A 22,228-nucleotide genomic window follows, 5' to 3' on the forward strand; every position below is an offset into this window, starting at 1 on the left:
TTACTGCTTAAACTATTCCACTTCGAACAAGATGCTAGTAGATCAAAACAGGGGCACGATCAATATGAACACCTATTATGCTAATCAGGTCAATGTAGATCAAACTCGATTTTATCGTAATGAAACGACATGGCAATTATTATTCATTTTTACTTTACATGCCTTGGCTCATTTAGATGTGTTTGATTTATACGATCACGCTTACTATCATACACACCAGCACGTTCGAGATTCAGTTTTCTTCCGATTATATTTCTATGGACAAGTCATTTGGGGAATATAAAGCAAAAAAAAAAATGTCTTATCCTTCCAAAGTTCCTATTGAGTATGTTCAAAAAGTGTTAGAAGAGAAATTAAATCGAAACGTGCGTCGTTCTGAATTGACAGGGACATATTCGTTGGGGCACGTTTTATTCGACTTGTCTCATTTACAAAAAGTTTTTCCCCGCTATAGTCCAGAAGAGTTTATAAAGTTTCGAGACGATAAATTTATAATCATTCCGGGAAATTACTGGTATGACGCTATGAGTGAAGAACCTCGTGTCCAAGACTATGTAAAACGTTTCTTAAACCGTAATAAAGTAGAAATAAATCCAAATATGCGGCGTCGATCTCAACGTCAACGTTCTAGAAGTCGATCGAGAAGTCGATCTCAAAGTCCAACGAGAGTCCGAACACGATCTCAAAGTCCAACAAGAGTCCGAAGTCGATCTCCAAGTCCAACAAGAGTCCGAAATCGATCCCGAAGTCGCTCTTCGAGTATACATATACCCATTCGGCTTTACTTGGCTCCTCTACCCAAAAAAAGAGGGAGAAAGAGAAAGTCCAAACTCAAAGCTCGTGTTGGCTACGATCAAAAGTTTATAAAAGCCCTCGAGACAAACGAATCGGGTCTGATTCTGAAACCGACTCGAGGAATGGATCGCGATTTCAATTTGCCGGGATCTATTTGTCGGGGTATTCGCCAAGTCTGTCGCTACAAGGATCCTCAAACGAAACGTTACATCAATTTTGTTCGTGACGGGAGTGAAGACGATGAGTACGTGCTGCAACTGGAATATTAACAAATGATGGGATTTTCTAACGGATTAAAAGCCAGCGGGACAAGAGCCTTCCAGTGATCCGAATAATATAAATTATAAGGATCGTAATCATATACATAAGACGGTAAAATGGCTTTATCGGTATGATTCTTCCAAGCATAATCATCTCGAAGGGACAATAATACTGATTTAGAAGTGCACGGTGACAATAAACCTTGAATCATGCGTGTTTCCAGTAAAAGAGATGAACGAGGTCCAAAATATTCGGGATCCATAATTTGATGAGTGATCTTGGCCGTTTTATAGTTATACACCCATAGTCGTATGGACTGGGGTAAATATCGAGTACTTTCGTCGTGAGTTAAGTTCAAAAATTCTCGAATGGCAGGAATGTTACTATTCAGATACATTATGAAATTATAAATTTGTTCTTCGAACATCTTGTATTTAAACATATCAAATTCAGCAAGATGGTGACTGGACAGTTTAACACGAAAACATTTTTCCGGATATTGATTTATATTAAAATCTTTAGGATCGATTTGTCGTCGAATAACCAATTTACTACTCTCGTCCGAAGTGATAAATTCCAGTTTATATGGATTGGGTTCTTCTAAATATCTTTGATTCAACTCGAAACATGGGGAGTCAAATCGTTTTACTTTCCCGTCTGATTTATAAACCTCTTTGTAATAAATATCCATGACCACATAACCCAATAAAATGGGATATTTTTTCTGTTTCAATAAATCGAGGACGAGTTGTTTATAATCCATCTTCTTGTTTATCTCGCAGAAAGCCACGTTCGAATGAGTTGACGAATAGGCTCATGGGGCATGAGTTCTTGAAAAGTATCTAAAACCTCGGCCAGACTGCGTTGTCGACTTTTACAAATCAGTTGATGCGTTACATCGTTGAAGACGACTTTCTCGGAGAGAATGCATTGACCACGACATTTCTTCTTAAAATAATCCGGATGCATGAGTTTCACGTACCGAATAATGTCTCGAGTCGTTCGTCGTTTCAAGAACCGATACCATTTCTTCTCATTTAAAAATTCTCGATGACCGATGCGTTCTCTCTTTTCCACATTCAGAGCTCCAATATCCACGAGCACGGGATGATGGTCCGTGTACACAAAAGAACATAATTTTAAAACGGGAGCCGTTCCTCCGAGTCGATAACAAATACTACACAAGAAAACAATGAACGTGTAAAACGTTTCTGCTAAATATTCCGGTTGAAGAATGCGAGCACTATAAAGTCCAGGATTCATTTCAAAGAGACCTATTGTATATCCCGAACGTTCTCGGAAATGCGTCGCAAAAGGCAACACATACTCCGAATTCAATTGTCGATGAAGAAGGATCAAATCGAAAAAATGTTCGGACAAGTCACAAGAGCTGCTGGCACTGTAAGATCTCCATTGCATCGAGTGGGAAGTAAACAGGCAGTGGAATCGTCTTTGATTGAAATTATTTAAAATGAGAAAACAGGCATAATCAAAATGCCAAGGACATTTGGAAGGAGCATAATAAACAATTTCTTTCACGTGTTCAATAATAGTATGAGTGGTGGATCGACTCATCTTCTTTTTTCTTTAAAAAAGAAAGATGGTGGTGGTCTGTGTCTTAGATATGGATGAGACGCTTGGATACTTTGAAGGAGAAACATTTCAAATTCGACCCAAAACCAATTTCCTGATCCAGTTTTTACGTCTTTGCAATATCGATATCATTTTGTGGAGTAAAGGTTCGGATGATTATGTCGAGCGAGTGATCAACAGTTCATTGCACGATATTGCACGATATGCGTATCGGATATTTGGCCGCACACAATGTGAAAATTCGTGCCGAAAGTATAATATTTCAAAATGTTCGGAACATATCAGAGTCTTGTACGATTACGACATTCTTTTAATTGGAGTCGATGATAACGTCAATGAAAATATGGATGAGCGCTATGATTTAAGAATTCACGTGAAGCCGTACAAGCAGATAGATCCCCGTGATCAAGAACTGTATAAAGTCGTGGAAAAAATTACCCAGTTTTCTATAGATCATCAACGAGAGTTGTAGATGAAGCGAGATAGGGTTTTGGCTGTGTCAGCTGGGAACCCCATTCCGTATAGAGAAGTGAGTACGAGAGAGTTATGTGTATATAGTTCTTGAAGCAATGACGTCATTTTTAAACAAACCAATAGCGAGCCAGTTTTAAAAAATGATGATTGGGAAAAGGTCGGTTGAAAATCTGGCTGGAAAAAATATGTCAGGAAAATTTACAACCATTAAAAAAAAAAAAAAAAAAAAAAAAAAAAACTTTTTGTTAATTTTTATCATGTCTTCTAGACATGATAAAAATTAATGACCCCCCTTTTTTGTTTTCAATGATGTCTCAGCATCATGTTTCTAAAATACACGACTCCCCATTTCTAAAAATAAAATTCCAACAAAAGAATGAGTCATAGTTTATTTTTAGAAATGGTAAGACATCATTCAGAGACAAAAGGGTGGTAGTGTTAATTTTTATCATGTCTAAAGACATGATAAAAATTAACAAAAAGTGTTTTTTTTTTTTTTTTTTTTTTTTTTTACTTTCCAGATATTTTTGTTCCAGCTCTCACAAATTTTTTTTTCCACTCGACTTCATCAACCACACAAGACATTGCAAAATTCAATTGACATTGCAAATTACAAAAAGTGTTTTTTTTTTTTTTTTTTTTTTTTTTTTACTTTCCAGATATTTTTGTTCCAGCTCTCACAAAATTTTTTTTTCCACTCGACTTCATCAACCACACAAGACATTGCAAAATTCCTTCTAGAATGAATTCTCGCTTATCTATTTAAGTCATCCAATTTTCGCTTCAAATCAGTTTGTGCTGCTAAAGAGGTAACATCTCCTAAGGCCAGTAGTCTAATAACCAAGATACTACATTCTACTTTGTTCGAAAAGAAGAAATCTATTGAGTAAGAATGGATTATTCGTTGATTATCAAGAATATTCTTTCTTCTCCCATCCTTGAGAAAGCTATCGACGAATTAAAAGAACGTCAAGGTGCTCTCAACTTAATATGTCCCAACTGGGAAGATGTTTTAAATCACGATCCGCTGTACGAGACACATTGTCAACAAAAAGTTCAATTTTCCAAAGGAACTCGAAAAGATACTGTTCACATCCGAAACATTATTGGTTTACAAAATTGCTATAATGTTCTCGTGGCTGGTTATTGGTATTTGAAACCGGGGGAGAATAATAAAACAGGAACTTCGTTCATGACTCGACTATGTGCTCCTTTAACTAAAATTGGCGAAAGCATGAAAGAGAATCCGCAACACAAATTTGCGGAGAATTGTCGTTTTTTCATGGACCGGTGTGATCCCGCGTTTTGCTCTGCTTGTAAAGGAGCCCAAGATAAATTTCAAATTCATAGAAATATGTGGTGTATACGAAAGAGTCGGATCTTTAATGGAGAGGGTTTAAAAAATACTTTTCAGTGTTCGATTGAAAATATGTTTGGTACGACGACTTCTTTTCTAGGTATTCTAAACCTTCAAATTTCTAACCGGTACACGTTCGGAGAAAATTCGTACAAGGTAGGAGGTTTAGTTCGCGAATTTATCTTATTTAAAGAATCTGTCCTGTTCTCGACCGATCTGGATATTGAAACTCCTCTTTCCCTCCCTGTAGTCGAAGAGATGGAAGAAGGGGAAGAGAAGTGTCCCGAAATTATCGGCATTCCCAATTACTTCAAACCCGTTACTCATTTTTAAATAAGAAGAAAGCATTTAGAAATGGATTTATGGAAAATCCATCGTCGACATTTATTATCCAAACGACGTTACCGATTTTTTGCCAAGATGGCTCAAAAAGAAATGGATCAACTTCCCTATCTCACCCCTCATAATATGTTTATTCATCGAGGTTTATCGGAATCGCTGTTGAGTAACAGTTTTGTGATTACCGATCATATGCTTTCCAGCATTATACACCGAAAAGATAATATTAATCCTCAGTACAGTCAATATTTGAACAAAATCGTTCCTTGCCGCAATTTTAATCAACCTCTCCTCCTTCAGTTAATAGCCACCTCGATCGCGGAAAAGGTGAAAACGGAACAGAAAGAATTACCGATGGAAACAAGAGGACTTCCTAAAGACCCAATAGAGGATCCAAATGCTAGGAAAGTAAGTGTTATTAAGGGGGGTCCAGGAACCTCCACGGAGGATGCACTGAATCAAATGTTTGGCGTAAACAAGTAATTTAAAAAATAATGGACGACCCTGTCAAAATGGTGAAGGCTCAACGAAACGATATGGTCTACAGTGTTCGAAAGTATTTATTATCGATCCAGAATCTACAAACCAAATATAAACTTTTGCAATATTTTGAACAAATAGGGGCTCAACGAGATAATGCCGGTCTGGTGCATGAAGATCGAGGCGATAAAATAAAAGTTGTGAACCTCTATTGAAAAAAAGAAGATGACGCTTTGGATATTTCTTCTCGTCTTTTATCTTTACCTGATCATGATCTACCTGTTTCGAAACGAGTCACAAACGACTACAACCCATCCTTGGCAATCCATTTCCTACCACCCTCCTCAGCGGACGACGCATTATTCGACTTGTATTCACGCAACCGATTGTGACGACGATCAAATATGTTTTCGGGGTGAATGTCTTCCCAAACTCCTTCCCCATGCTACTTGTTCTTCAGCTACGGGAGAGTGGGTTCTGGTGAATCAAAAAGGATTGAAATTCGCGACCTGTTTTTGTAAATATCCTCATCTCGTCACGCAAAAAGAACGCGGGGGGAATTGTGACGTAGACATTGCTTGCGGATCTCACGGCCGATTAGAAAGTTTAGACAAAGATCCTTTGAAAGAAGGTAAATGTGTTTGCGATTTTGGATACAAGCCGCTTTTGCAAGGTTTCGGGTGTGAAGAAATGACCGCTCACGAACGATTAGCGTTTTCGAAGGAAGAAGAAAAAAACAACGTATGGGATCCGACCGTATTTTCCGAAAAGTATCTCGCGTCTTTCCAAAAACCCGGTTACTTCCAGCAGACCTGTTCCTTCGATGCTTTTACAGGGCAGCCTTTAAAACATACTTTTTATCATGCAGAATTTGGAAGTTGTGTGTGTGATCCGAGGTATGGGAATATCGGGGTGCGACTCGATCATCCCTATTATTTGAAAAATAACGATAAGGGCTATAATGCTTGCGCAAATATTTTTAAAAGCGAATCCGATTCCCCGATCCATCATGTGAAACTGTTTGCCTATTTCTACATGTTTGATTATTCGCCGGTCGCGTTCATCGAATTTGAAAATTTAGACCCGACTCAATTATCCTATCCTTTCAATTATTACGTGGTCCAATCCAAGAAACACCATCTACAAATCGAAGGAACGTGGCCTTTTGACTACATGCAATATGTTTTTAAGTACCTTCCCTTTACGGTGCATACGCGTCACTGCCACGAAGATCCTATTTTTCATGTTAAAACGTGCTACGAAACCATTATTCGACAAAACCAGCTCACGCGTTGCCAGTTGATCGAGCAAGAACTGGATGGAAAATTAAGTCAACACGCGAACGCCTACACGCTCCTGTATCGATATCCCGTATGTCTTTTTTCAGAGGAGGATCGACGCGTTCCCGAAATTTATCAAGGCCATGTAGTTCTCAATCCTTTCCATTTACTGTTGAAAACCCTCCCAAACCTTCTTCGATCGAACGGTATTCAGATGAAACCGAATGAGGAAGGCATGTGGCATGTTACGTTCGCTCGAGCTCCTTATGTAGAAACATATGCGGCGACGTTAGATCCAGCCGTCTTTCCCGATATGAAAGGAGAACCCACGAAAGCGTTGGAAAAAGGTCATTTCTTTTAAAGAGAAAGAGAGAGAGAAAATCAAAATAAAAGAAAGGGAGACATATAATCAAAATAAAAATGAAAAGCGCTCATGAAGAATCCGAAAAGGAAATGGACCATGAAGAGGGGGAGAAGGAGGAAGAAGAACCTACCCATAAACGAATTAAACAGTCGGATGTGTCTCTATTATTAGAGCTTCAAAATAAACACACGGATCCCGGTCAGCAAATGAATCGAGAATTGGAAACGGCTCGCGGAAAATATCTCGTTTCTTATCTACGGCAAGTCATTGAAAAACTGCCCATGAGTAAACACGTTCTAGATTCAACGACCGAAATTCCAGAATTTGGATGTGGATTTTTAAAAATGTACAGTATCGCTAAAACATGCGTCCATTCGGAAATTCAGTTAAAAAAATTGATGGCGTTTAATTCCATCTTTGACATGTTGAATAGCGTGATCGGGAAAGTCATTCACGATAAATATATCGCTCCATATTTAACGAAACTCGTCACCGATCACGATTTGAATCGGGCTTTTGCCGTATTCCAAGAAACTCTGCAAGCAGACGATACGAACGTATCCACGGAACTCCATTGCGTTTCGTTTTTGATTCAAGACGAATTGTCAAAGAAGGAACCTCTCAAAGTCCCCAATCCTTTGTATAATCGTTTCACGCAGCAAATGTATGCCGTCAGTAAATACGTGACAAGTATATTAATGGCGATCGCAGCGAATCATGCAACTGCATCTACGCCTGACTTTGAAATGATCGGAAAACCTAGAAAAGGAGAAAAATAACCAATGAAAAAAAAAGCTTAGGAATACGAAAGTCCATTAGTAGCAAAACATGACAATGTCAGTTGGAAAAATTTTCTAAAAGCTGAAAAAAAAAAAAAAAGAAACTTTTTGTTAATTTTTATCATGTCTTTAGACATGATAAAAATTAACTCTACCCCCTTTTTCTTTTTTCTTGTGAATGATGTCTCACACTTTCTAAAACTAGATTTCTAAGCAAAAGAATGAGTCATATCGTTCTTGGAAATTTATTTTAGAAACATGTTGACACCTGATTCAAACCAAAATAAGGGGTGAGGGGTAGTAAAGTTAATTTTTATCATGTCTAAAGACATGATAAAAATTAACAAAAAGTTGTTTTTTTTTTTTTTTTTTTAATAGTCAATTCGATGTGGACAAGAAGTTACCCTTTTTTAACCAGAATAAACTTTCACTTAACTATTTAAATCGTCAGTCAGTGCTGTGGACTGGATCCAAGCTTATACTCCATCATAGGAAAAAACCTTCTTATTTGGGTCCATATTCTTAAAAGAATTTCTTTTTTTGAATGTCTATTCTCCATTCGATAAACCACGCAACCAACACCAGAAACACGATCCATCGAAACTGAAATATATAGAAGAGTTTAGGAAAGAAATGAAATCCATGAAATATAGTTTCGGCCGCTTCATGATACCGTAAACGCCGATCAAGGTTGACGAGCTGTTTAACCGGTTCAGGAGCGATTAATAATTGTCTGTCTTGATTCACCAGAATCACGGAATAAGCCCAATCCACCTCATTTAAAGAATCCACGTTGAATTTTTCTGCCGAGGGGTAATTGGGATAAACATGTTCCGTTACATATCGTAAATGCGCGTCTAAGAGTTGAGCTGTAAAAATAATATTTTTGGGATACGTCAATAACAATTGACTTCTTAGAAATTCTTCCTGATAAGGAATCCAAGCTGATGAACGATCAAGAACCGTTTCCATCATGATATTATTTCATCTACTCTGTTTTTTCTTTCTTTACCTATTCCAATGCTTCATGTACCGAAATTTACTCGTCTATTATTCGGGACAATCGATCCCTTTACATTTCAATCTTCTTCAATGGTATCGACAAGTCCATCAAGAAATCACATAATAAAGGAATCATTAGTGGATAAAACAATGTTTGGTTTTAATCTTCGTTCGACTCTCGCCATAACCATTTTAATATGTCTGGTGACAACACTGGTCATCATGGCCCTCATCGTATATCGTCTCTCCTACGGCAGTGTGGCTTTCGTTTACGATGCTGCTGATCCAAATAAAGTCACGAACAAAGGAACGACAGCGAGCGATTTCTGGACCAACAATAAAATGTTGCTCATTGCTCCAACGGTTGTCAATGTGATCTATATACTAATGGTCGGTTTATTACTTTACGTGTAACCGAAAAGAGAATAAAGACTAGATTCAAAAATACATCACGATGGATACAAAGGCTATCATGGTAATTATCTTATTAGGAATTGTATTTGTCTCGTTACTCAATTTCGGCTACCTGGCAACAGCTATTTACAGTGATGCGACACCCAAAACAGGAGCCGAACATTTTATTCAACGCAACTGGATGTTTTACGGAAATATAAAGCTACATATTATTGCTCTGATGCTAGGTGGAGGCATTTTTATGAAAAAGTAATGATTTAATTCAAAAAAATATGACAAGACCTACCCAAGATGAATCCAAAATCTTTCAGAGAAATACTTTCATAGATAACGATGAGTCACTCGTATTCATAAACACGTTCAAGGGGATGGACGGGCGTAACTTCAATCCAAGAAGAAATATACCAACAACTGCTTTTATTGACATCTTGCCCACTCAAGAAGGAAGAACAAGAATGATCAGAGTCAGCTAGAAAAATTTCTCAAGAGCTAAAAAAAAAAAAAAAAAAAAAAAAAAAAAAAAAAAAAAAAAACTTTTTGTTAATTTTTATCATGTCTTGTAGACATGATAAAAATTCACTCTACCCTCCTTTTCGTTTTGAATGATGTCAACATATTTCTAAAAATAGATCTCTAAGAATGAATCATACTTTTCTTGGAAATCTATTTTTAGACACATGTTGACATCATTCAAAACGAAAAGGAGGGTAGAGTTAATTTTTATCATGTCTAGAAGACATGATAAAAATTAACAAAAAGTTTTTTTTTTTTTTTTTTTTTTTTTTTTTTTTTTTTTTTTTACTACTAGAGAATATTTTTCTCAGCTCTCAGAAATTCTCCCAGCCAACTCAATTGACCAGACATCACCATTTTCTTACAATAATGAACTTTCACTTATTTATTTAAACCATCCCAGTTTTTTATAGTATAGATTCGTTCATGGGGATGGAATCCGATTCTATGACAGAAGTAGGAAAGAAAAATAGAAAGAGACCAAACATCATCAAGAATATATACATTTCAGCCATCTTTTTTTTTTCTTTGGAAAAAAAACAAAAGATAAGGATATGGAAAGACGAGTTGATCAACACGAAGAACGTCGATCTTGTCGTCAAACGGCTCTTCAGTCTAAAATTAATACTTGGCGAGATGCTTGTACGGCATGCTTTAATATCATGGATGATTGGGCCACGATCGATTTTAAAAAATTCCATTTCATATTTGAACGATGGGTCTCGATTCTCAATCGTATCTTGGAAAATCCAATTCGTCGACTGGACCGTTACGAAATGTCCATGTATTATTGTGAAGAGCCAGGAGGACCCAAAGAGGTTATTCAGTTATATATTAATGAAACCGAAACCGAGGAAGGAAAAATTCCCGTCTATGTTATTTTTAATCTTTTCGAGTTTATTAAAATTCATCGCAATTACTGCTTAAACTATTCCACTTCGAACAAGATGCTAGTAGATCAAAACAGGGGCACGATCAATATGAACACCTATTATGCTAATCAGGTCAATGTAGATCAAACTCGATTTTATCGTAATGAAACGACATGGCAATTATTATTCATTTTTACTTTACATGCCTTGGCTCATTTAGATGTGTTTGATTTATACGATCACGCTTACTATCATACACACCAGCACGTTCGAGATTCAGTTTTCTTCCGATTATATTTCTATGGACAAGTCATTTGGGGAATATAAAGCAAAAAAAAAAATGTCTTATCCTTCCAAAGTTCCTATTGAGTATGTTCAAAAAGTGTTAGAAGAGAAATTAAATCGAAACGTGCGTCGTTCTGAATTGACAGGGACATATTCGTTGGGGCACGTTTTATTCGACTTGTCTCATTTACAAAAAGTTTTTCCCCGCTATAGTCCAGAAGAGTTTATAAAGTTTCGAGACGATAAATTTATAATCATTCCGGGAAATTACTGGTATGACGCTATGAGTGAAGAACCTCGTGTCCAAGACTATGTAAAACGTTTCTTAAACCGTAATAAAGTAGAAATAAATCCAAATATGCGGCGTCGATCTCAACGTCAACGTTCTAGAAGTCGATCGAGAAGTCGATCTCAAAGTCCAACGAGAGTCCGAACACGATCTCAAAGTCCAACAAGAGTCCGAAGTCGATCTCCAAGTCCAACAAGAGTCCGAAATCGATCCCGAAGTCGCTCTTCGAGTATACATATACCCATTCGGCTTTACTTGGCTCCTCTACCCAAAAAAAGAGGGAGAAAGAGAAAGTCCAAACTCAAAGCTCGTGTTGGCTACGATCAAAAGTTTATAAAAGCCCTCGAGACAAACGAATCGGGTCTGATTCTGAAACCGACTCGAGGAATGGATCGCGATTTAAATTTACCGGGATCTATTTGTCGGGGTATTCGCCAAGTCTGTCGCTACAAGGATCCTCAAACGAAACGTTACATCAATTTTGTTCGTGACGGGAGTGAAGACGATGAGTACGTGCTGCAACTGGAATATTAACAAATGATGGGATTTTCTAACGGATTAAAAGCCAGCGGGACAAGAGCCTTCCAGTGATCCGAATAATATAAATTATAAGGATCGTAATCATATACATAAGACGGTAAAATGGCTTTATCGGTATGATTCTTCCAAGCATAATCATCTCGAAGGGACAATAATACTGATTTAGAAGTGCACGGTGACAATAAACCTTGAATCATGCGTGTTTCCAGTAAAAGAGATGAACGAGGTCCAAAATATTCGGGATCCATAATTTGATGAGTGATCTTGGCCGTTTTATAGTTATACACCCATAGTCGTATGGACTGGGGTAAATATCGATTACTTTCGTCGTGAGTTAAGTTCAAAAATTCTCGAATGGCAGGAATGTTACTATTCAGATACATTATGAAATTATAAATTTGTTCTTCGAACATCTTGTATTTAAACATATCAAATTCAGCAAGATGGTGACTGGACAGTTTAACACGAAAACATTTTTCCGGATATTGATTTATATTAAAATCTTTAGGATCGATTTGTCGTCGAATAACCAATTTACTACTCTCGTCCGAAGTGATAAATTTCAGTTTATATGGATTGGGTTCTTCTAAATATCTTTGATTCAACTCGAAACATGGGGAGTCAAATCGTTTTACTTTCCCGTCTGATTTATAAACCTCTTTGTAATAAATATCCATGACCACATAACCCAATAAAATGGGATATTTTTTCTGTTTCAATAAATCGAGGACGAGTTGTTTATAATCCATCTTCTTGTTTATCTCGCAGAAAGCCACGTTCGAATGAGTTGACGAATAGGCTCATGGGGCATGAGTTCTTGAAAAGTATCTAAAACCTCGGCCAGACTGCGTTGTCGACTTTTACAAATCAGTTGATGCGTTACATCGTTGAAGACGACTTTCTCGGAGAGAATGCATTGACCACGACATTTCTTCTTAAAATAATCCGGATGCATGAGTTTCACGTACCGAATAATGTCTCGAGTCGTTCGTCGTTTCAAGAACCGATACCATTTCTTCTCATTTAAAAATTCTCGATGACCGATGCGTTCTCTCTTTTCCACATTCAGAGCTCCAATATCCACGAGCACGGGATGATGGTCCGTGTACACAAAAGAACATAATTTTAAAACGGGAGCCGTTCCTCCGAGTCGATAACAAATACTACACAAGAAAACAATGAACGTGTAAAACGTTTCTGCTAAATATTCCGGTTGAAGAATGCGAGCACTATAAAGTCCAGGATTCATTTCAAAGAGACCTATTGTATATCCCGAACGTTCTCGGAAATGCGTCGCAAAAGGCAACACATACTCCGAATTCAATTGTCGATGAAGAAGGATCAAATCGAAAAAATGTTCGGACAAGTCACAAGAGCTGCTGGCACTGTAAGATCTCCATTGCATCGAGTGGGAAGTAAACAGGCAGTGGAATCGTCTTTGATTGAAATTATTTAAAATGAGAAAACAGGCATAATCAAAATGCCAAGGACATTTGGAAGGAGCATAATAAACAATTTCTTTCACGTGTTCAATAATAGTATGAGTGGTGGATCGACTCATCTTCTTTTTTCTTTAAAAAAGAAAGATGGTGGTGGTCTGTGTCTTAGATATGGATGAGACGCTTGGATACTTTGAAGGAGAAACATTTCAAATTCGACCCAAAACCAATTTCCTGATCCAGTTTTTACGTCTTTGCAATATCGATATCATTTTGTGGAGTAAAGGTTCGGATGATTATGTCGAGCGAGTGATCAACAGTTCATTGCACGATATTGCACGATATGCGTATCGGATATTTGGCCGCACACAATGTGAAAATTCGTGCCGAAAGTATAATATTTCAAAATGTTCGGAACATATCAGAGTCTTGTACGATTACGACATTCTTTTAATTGGAGTCGATGATAACGTCAATGAAAATATGGATGAGCGCTATGATTTAAGAATTCACGTGAAGCCGTACAAGCAGATAGATCCCCGTGATCAAGAACTGTATAAAGTCGTGGAAAAAATTACCCAGTTTTCTATAGATCATCAACGAGAGTTGTAGATGAAGCGAGATAGGGTTTTGGCTATGTCAGCTGGGAACCCCATTCCGTATAGAGAAGTGAGTACGAGAGAGTTATGTGTATATAGTTCTTGAAGCAATGACGTCATTTTTAAACAAACCAATAGCGAGCCAGTTTTAAAAAATGATGATTGGGAAAAGGTCGGTTGAAAATCTGGCTGGAAAAAATATGTCAGGAAAATTTACAACCATTAAAAAAAAAAAAAAAAAAAAAAAAAAACTTTTTGTTAATTTTTATCATGTCTTCTAGACATGATAAAAATTAATGACCCCCCTTTTTTGTTTTCAATGATGTCTCAGCATCATGTTTCTAAAATACACGACTCCCCATTTCTAAAAATAAAATTCCAACAAAAGAATGAGTCATAGTTTATTTTTAGAAATGGTAAGACATCATTCAGAGACAAAAGGGTGGTAGTGTTAATTTTTATCATGTCTAAAGACATGATAAAAATTAACAAAAAGTGTTTTTTTTTTTTTTTTTTTTTTTTACTTTCCAGATATTTTTGTTCCAGCTCTCACAAATTTTTTTTTCCACTCGACTTCATCAACCACACAAGACATTGCAAAATTCAATTGACATTGCAAATTACAAAAAGTGTTTTTTTTTTTTTTTTTTTTTTTTTTTTTACTTTCCAGATATTTTTGTTCCAGCTCTCACAAAATTTTTTTTTCCACTCGACTTCATCAACCACACAAGACATTGCAAAATTCCTTCTAGAATGAATTCTCGCTTATCTATTTAAGTCATCCCATTTTCGCTTCAAATCAGTTTGTGCTGCTAAAGAGGTAACATCTCCTAAGGCCAGTAGTCTAATAACCAAGATACTACATTCTACTTTGTTCGAAAAGAAGAAATCTATTGAGTAAGAATGGATTATTCGTTGATTATCAAGAATATTCTTTCTTCTCCCATCCTTGAGAAAGCTATCGACGAATTAAAAGAACGTCAAGGTGCTCTCAACTTAATATGTCCCAACTGGGAAGATGTTTTAAATCACGATCCGCTGTACGAGACACATTGTCAACAAAAAGTTCAATTTTCCAAAGGAACTCGAAAAGATACTGTTCACATCCGAAACATTATTGGTTTACAAAATTGCTATAATGTTCTCGTGGCTGGTTATTGGTATTTGAAACCGGGGGAGAATAATAAAACAGGAACTTCGTTCATGACTCGACTATGTGCTCCTTTAACTAAAATTGGCGAAAGCATGAAAGAGAATCCGCAACACAAATTTGCGGAGAATTGTCGTTTTTTCATGGACCGGTGTGATCCCGCGTTTTGCTCTGCTTGTAAAGGAGCCCAAGATAAATTTCAAATTCATAGAAATATGTGGTGTATACGAAAGAGTCGGATCTTTAATGGAGAGGGTTTAAAAAATACTTTTCAGTGTTCGATTGAAAATATGTTTGGTACGACGACTTCTTTTCTAGGTATTCTAAACCTTCAAATTTCTAACCGGTACACGTTCGGAGAAAATTCGTACAAGGTAGGAGGTTTAGTTCGCGAATTTATCTTATTTAAAGAATCTGTCCTGTTCTCGACCGATCTGGATATTGAAACTCCTCTTTCCCTTAGTCGAAGAGATGGAAGAAGGGGAAGAGAAGTGTCCCGAAATTATCGGCATTCCCAATTACTTCAAACCCGTTACTCATTTTTAAATAAGAAGAAAGCATTTAGAAATGGATTTATGGAAAATCCATCGTCGACATTTATTATCCAAACGACGTTACCGATTTTTTGCCAAGATGGCTCAAAAAGAAATGGATCAACTTCCCTATCTCACCCCTCATAATATGTTTATTCATCGAGGTTTATCGGAATCGCTGTTGAGTAACAGTTTTGTGATTACCGATCATATGCTTTCCAGCATTATACACCGAAAAGATAATATTGATCCTCAGTACAGTCAATATTTGAACAAAATCGTTCCTTGCCGCAATTTTAATCAACCTCTCCTCCTTCAGTTAATAGCCACCTCGATCGCGGAAAAGGTGAAAACGGAACAGAAAGAATTACCGATGGAAACAAGAGGACTTCCTAAAGACCCAATAGAGGATCCAAATGCTAGGAAAGTAAGTGTTATTAAGGGGGGTCCAGGAACCTCCACGGAGGATGCACTGAATCAAATGTTTGGCGTAAACAAGTAATTTAAAAAATAATGGACGACCCTGTCAAAATGGTGAAGGCTCAACGAAACGATATGGTCTACAGTGTTCGAAAGTATTTATTATCGATCCAGAATCTACAAACCAAATATAAACTTTTGCAATATTTTGAACAAATAGGGGCTCAACGAGATAATGCCGGTCTGGTGCATGAAGATCGAGGCGATAAAATAAAAGTTGTGAACCTCTATTGAAAAAAAGAAGATGACGCTTTGGATATTTCTTCTCGTCTTTTATCTTTACCTGATCATGATCTACCTGTTTCGAAACGAGTCACAAACGACTACAACCCATCCTTGGCAATCCATTTCCTACCACCCTCCTCAGCGGACGACGCATTATTCGACTTGTATTCACGCAACCGATTGTGACGACGATCAAATATGTTTTCGGGGTGAATGTCTTCCCAAACTCCTTCCCCATGCTACTTGTTCTTCAGCTACGGGAGAGTGGGTTCTGGTGAATCAAAAAGGATTGAAATTCGCGACCTGTTTTTGTAAATATCCTCATCTCGTCACGCAAAAAGAACGCGGGGGGAATTGTGACGTAGACATTGCTTGCGGATCTCACGGCCGATTAGAAAGTTTAGACAAAGATCCTTTGAAAGAAGGTAAATGTGTTTGCGATTTTGGATACAAGCCGCTTTTGCAAGGTTTCGGGTGTGAAGAAATGACCGCTCACGAACGATTAGCGTTTTCGAAGGAAGAAGAAAAAAACAACGTATGGGATCCGACCGTATTTTCCGAAAAGTATCTCGCGTCTTTCCAAAAACCCGGTTACTTCCAGCAGACCTGTTCCTTCGATGCTTTTACAGGGCAGCCTTTAAAACATACTTTTTATCATGCAGAATTTGGAAGTTGTGTGTGTGATCCGAGGTATGGGAATATCGGGGTGCGACTCGATCATCCCTATTATTTGAAAAATAAAGATAAGGGCTATAATGCTTGCGCAAATATTTTTAAAAGCGAACCCGATTCCCCGATCCATCATGTGAAACTGTTTGCCTATTTCTACATGTTTGATTATTCGCCGGTCGCGTTCATCGAATTTGAAAATTTAGACCCGACTCAATTATCCTATCCTTTCAATTATTACGTGGTCCAATCCAAGAAACACCATCTACAAATCGAAGGAACGTGGCCTTTTGACTACATGCAATATGTTTTTAAGTACCTTCCCTTTACGGTGCATACGCGTCACTGCCACGAAGATCCTATTTTTCATGTTAAAACGTGCTACGAAACCATTATTCGACAAAACCAGCTCACGCGTTGCCAGTTGATCGAGCAAGAACTGGATGGAAAATTAAGTCAACACGCGAACGCCTACACGCTCCTGTATCGATATCCCGTATGTCTTTTTTCAGAGGAGGATCGACGCGTTCCCGAAATTTATCAAGGCCATGTAGTTCTCAATCCTTTCCATTTACTGTTGAAAACCCTCCCAAACCTTCTTCGATCGAACGGTATTCAGATGAAACCGAATGAGGAAGGCATGTGGCATGTTACGTTCGCTCGAGCTCCTTATGTAGAAACATATGCGGCGACGTTAGATCCAGCCGTCTTTCCCGATATGAAAGGAGAACCCACGAAAGCGTTGGAAAAAGGTCATTTCTTTTAAAGAGAAAGAGAGAGAGAAAATCAAAATAAAAGAAAGGGAGACATATAATCAAAATAAAAATGAAAAGCGCTCATGAAGAATCCGAAAAGGAAATGGACCATGAAGAGGGGGAGAAGGAGGAAGAAGAACCTACCCATAAACGAATTAAACAGTCGGATGTGTCTCTATTATTAGAGCTTCAAAATAAACACACGGATCCCGGTCAGCAAATGAATCGAGAATTGGAAACGGCTCGCGGAAAATATCTCGTTTCTTATCTACGGCAAGTCATTGAAAAACTGCCCATGAGTAAACACGTTCTAGATTCAACGACCGAAATTCCAGAATTTGGATGTGGATTTTTAAAAATGTACAGTATCGCTAAAACATGCGTCCATTCGGAAATTCAGTTAAAAAAATTGATGGCGTTTAATTCCATCTTTGACATGTTGAATAGCGTGATCGGGAAAGTCATTCACGATAAATATATCGCTCCATATTTAACGAAACTCGTCACCGATCACGATTTGAATCGGGCTTTTGCCGTATTCCAAGAAACTCTGCAAGCAGACGATACGAACGTATCCACGGAACTCCATTGCGTTTCGTTTTTGATTCAAGACGAATTGTCAAAGAAGGAACCTCTCAAAGTCCCCAATCCTTTGTATAATCGTTTCACGCAGCAAATGTATGCCGTCAGTAAATACGTGACAAGTATATTAATGGCGATCGCAGCGAATCATGCAACTGCATCTACGCCTGACTTTGAAATGATCGGAAAACCTAGAAAAGGAGAAAAATAACCAATGAAAAAAAAAGCTTAGGAATACGAAAGTCCATTAGTAGCAAAACATGACAATGTCAGTTGGAAAAATTTTCTAAAAGCTGAAAAAAAAAAAAAAAAAGAAACTTTTTGTTAATTTTTATCATGTCTTTAGACATGATAAAAATTAACTCTACCCCCTTTTTCTTTTTTCTTGTGAATGATGTCTCACACTTTCTAAAACTAGATTTCTAAGCAAAAGAATGAGTCATATCGTTCTTGGAAATTTATTTTAGAAACATGTTGACACCTGATTCAAACCAAAATAAGGGGTGAGGGGTAGTAAAGTTAATTTTTATCATGTCTAAAGACATGATAAAAATTAACAAAAAGTTGTTTTTTTTTTTTTTTTTTTTTTTTTTTTTTTTTTTTTTTAATAGTCAATTCGATGTGGACAAGAAGTTACCCTTTTTTAACCAGAATAAACTTTCACTTAACTATTTAAATCGTCAGTCAGTGCTGTGGACTGGATCCAAGCTTATACTCCATCATAGGAAAAAACCTTCTTATTTGGGTCCATATTCTTAAAAGAATTTCTTTTTTTGAATGTCTATTCTCCATTCGATAAACCACGCAACCAACACCAGAAACACGATCCATCGAAACTGAAATATATAGAAGAGTTTAGGAAAGAAATGAAATCCATGAAATATAGTTTCGGCCGCTTCATGATACCGTAAACGACGATCAAGGTTGACGAGCTGTTTAACCGGTTCAGGAGCGATTAATAATTGTCTGTCTTGATTCACCAGAATCACGGAATAAGCCCAATCCACCTCATTTAAAGAATCCACGTTGAATTTTTCTGCCGAGGGGTAATTGGGATAAACATGTTCCGTTACATATCGTAAATGCGCGTCTAAGAGTTGAGCTGTAAAAATAATATTTTTGGGATACGTCAATAACAATTGACTTCTTAGAAATTCTTCCTGATAAGGAATCCAAGCTGATGAACGATCAAGAACCGTTTCCATCATGATATTATTTCATCTACTCTGTTTTTTCTTTCTTTACCTATTCCAATGCTTCATGTACCGAAATTTACTCGTCTATTATTCGGGACAATCGATCCCTTTACATTTCAATCTTCTTCAATGGTATCGACAAGTCCATCAAGAAATCACATAATAAAGGAATCATTAGTGGATAAAACAATGTTTGGTTTTAATCTTCGTTCGACTCTCGCCATAACCATTTTAATATGTCTGGTGACAACACTGGTCATCATGGCCCTCATCGTATATCGTCTCTCCTACGGCAGTGTGGCTTTCGCTTACGATGCTGCTGATCCAAATAAAGTCACGAAGAAAGGAACGACAGCGAGCGATTTCTGGACCAACAATAAAATGTTGCTCATTGCTCCAACGGTTGTCAATGTGATCTATATACTAATGGTCGGTTTATTACTTTACGTGTAACCGAAAAGAGAATAAAGACTAGATTCAAAAATACATCACGATGGATACAAAGGCTATCATGGTAATTATCTTATTAGGAATTGTATTTGTCTCGTTACTCAATTTCGGCTACCTGGCAACAGCTATTTACAGTGATGCGACACCCAAAACAGGAGCCGAACATTTTATTCAACGCAACTGGATGTTTTACGGAAATATAAAGCTACATATTATTGCTCTGATGCTAGGTGGAGGCATTTTTATGAAAAAGTAATGATTTAATTCAAAAAAATATGACAAGACCTACCCAAGATGAATCCAAAATCTTTCAGAGAAATACTTTCATAGATAACGATGAGTCACTCGTATTCATAAACACGTTCAAGGGGATGGACGGGCGTAACTTCAATCCAAGAAGAAATATACCAACAACTGCTTTTATTGACATCTTGCCCACTCAAGAAGGAAGAACAAGAATGATCAGAGTCAGCTAGAAAAATTTCTCAAGAGCTAAAAAAAAAAAAAAAAAAAAAAAAAAAAAAAAAAAAAAAAAAACTTTTTGTTAATTTTTATCATGTCTTGTAGACATGATAAAAATTCACTCTACCCTCCTTTTCGTTTTGAATGATGTCAACATATTTCTAAAAATAGATCTCTAAGAATGAATCATACTTTTCTTGGAAATCTATTTTTAGACACATGTTGACATCATTCAAAACGAAAAGGAGGGTAGAGTTAATTTTTATCATGTCTAGAAGACATGATAAAAATTAACAAAAAGTTTTTTTTTTTTTTTTTTTTTTTTTTTTTTTTTACTACTAGAGAATATTTTTCTCAGCTCTCAGAAATTTTCCCAGCCAACTCAATTGACCAGACATCACCATTTTCTTACAATAATGAACTTTCACTTATTTATTTAAACCATCCCAGTTTCACTTCAAATCAGTCTGTACTATGACCTGAATACAAGCTTCTGTTCAGGTATGTTAATAATATATTTTTTGTTTCTTTGGCTTTTCGCGTTTAGTTTATGTGATTCGTCTTTCGCTATAGAGATCCAATATTTTATAATGGCAATTTTGATTTAAGATGGTCACCATTTTCGCCATTTTCCGTAGCGCTTGATCTGCTCGAGTGTCCATGTTGCGTCTATCTTCATAAGACATATCTAAATACAGCTCATCGGCGTTCGGTTCAATATTTAGGTGATACACTTCATGATTGCGTTCTTTGTCCATGAGAAACTTGAACACATCAAATTCATTTGGCCGGCGATCTGATTTGAAGGGTTTCAGGACTCTCGGACTGTAAAGTCGTTTCCCCTTCGGATCAAAGACGAAACCCGGACAAGGTCCACCTTTTTGAGAACGAACTTCCACCTCGTCCGGTTCGACATCTTCTTCGACCTGTCGGCCATTGTCGGAACGATACTGTAATTTAAACCGTCGCCAATTGTCAATAAACGCGTCGAGAGTATCCTCCGATTCTGGAAAATATTGTCGATAAAGCGTTTCGGCTTGAGTTTGTTCTTCGGGTAATAAATTGGCATACTCCACATATTCAGTGAACAATTTCCGGAAAATAGGATCTTTCTCACTTAAATAAGTGGCCATTTCATCCAATGTCATTTCGTATAACTGTTCGACAAAATTCATGATGGAAGTGCTTTTTTCTTCTTATTATTATTATTGAATTTTCAAAGCGGACATTATATCTTCCATTCTCTCACATTGATAGCGGTATTTTAAATATTTGAAAGATGTGATGGCCATGAGCGCTAGAAAAATGACGAGCGTTAAGACCGTGAAATGAAATTTAAAGTGAGTTTCTTCCTCATGCACAATCAACACGCAAATGGAATAGAGTAATCCGCCCGCTAAAGCAAAGATACCGAACGGTTCTAGCTTCGAAATATTCATGGGGATCCTAAAAGCGACTGGGCAACTCTCAAGTTAGTAAATACTTTATTCCAAAATTCTTCGTGAATAGCGAGCGAATTTTCTAAAGAGGCCTGGAACGTTTCGTACTGAGGCAGAGTTTGAGCAAACGATAAAATACAGTCTTTGGGATTCTGCATCGGCGTATGAACTAACCATTCGCGTAACCGGTTCCACGTCTCGGGCCAACATTGAATTTTTTGGTTGAACCGATCGGCAATCGAGGGACCGAACGTTTCATTCAAAAACCAAGAAATGCAAGCTACAGTTTGTTTCATAATCGTTTCTGAATTCATGGTTCCTTATTTTTAAATATTTTTTTTTTCGTTTATTTCAGAAAAAGAAAAAGAAGAGCAAAGAATGAATCATTTAGACGAATTGTTTCAGTACCTTCTCCAACACAAGAAAACAATTGTGTTTGGGAACCTGAGTCTATTGCCCTATGTGATCAACGATTACATTTCCAAACATTTATCCCACCTCACCATTTTTGTCATTTGTCCCTTTTATACGTACCCGTCTTCCCCTCATGTGCGTGTGATTAAACCGGAAGAATTGAGCACAAACACGTGCGATTTATTATTCTACATTGAA

This window comes from Stegodyphus dumicola, chromosome 11 (genome assembly GCF_044657685.1).
Source record: "Stegodyphus dumicola isolate Sdum_Otavi_A_Nest chromosome 11, ASM4465768v1".
Lineage (NCBI taxonomy): Eukaryota > Metazoa > Arthropoda > Arachnida > Araneae > Eresidae > Stegodyphus > Stegodyphus dumicola.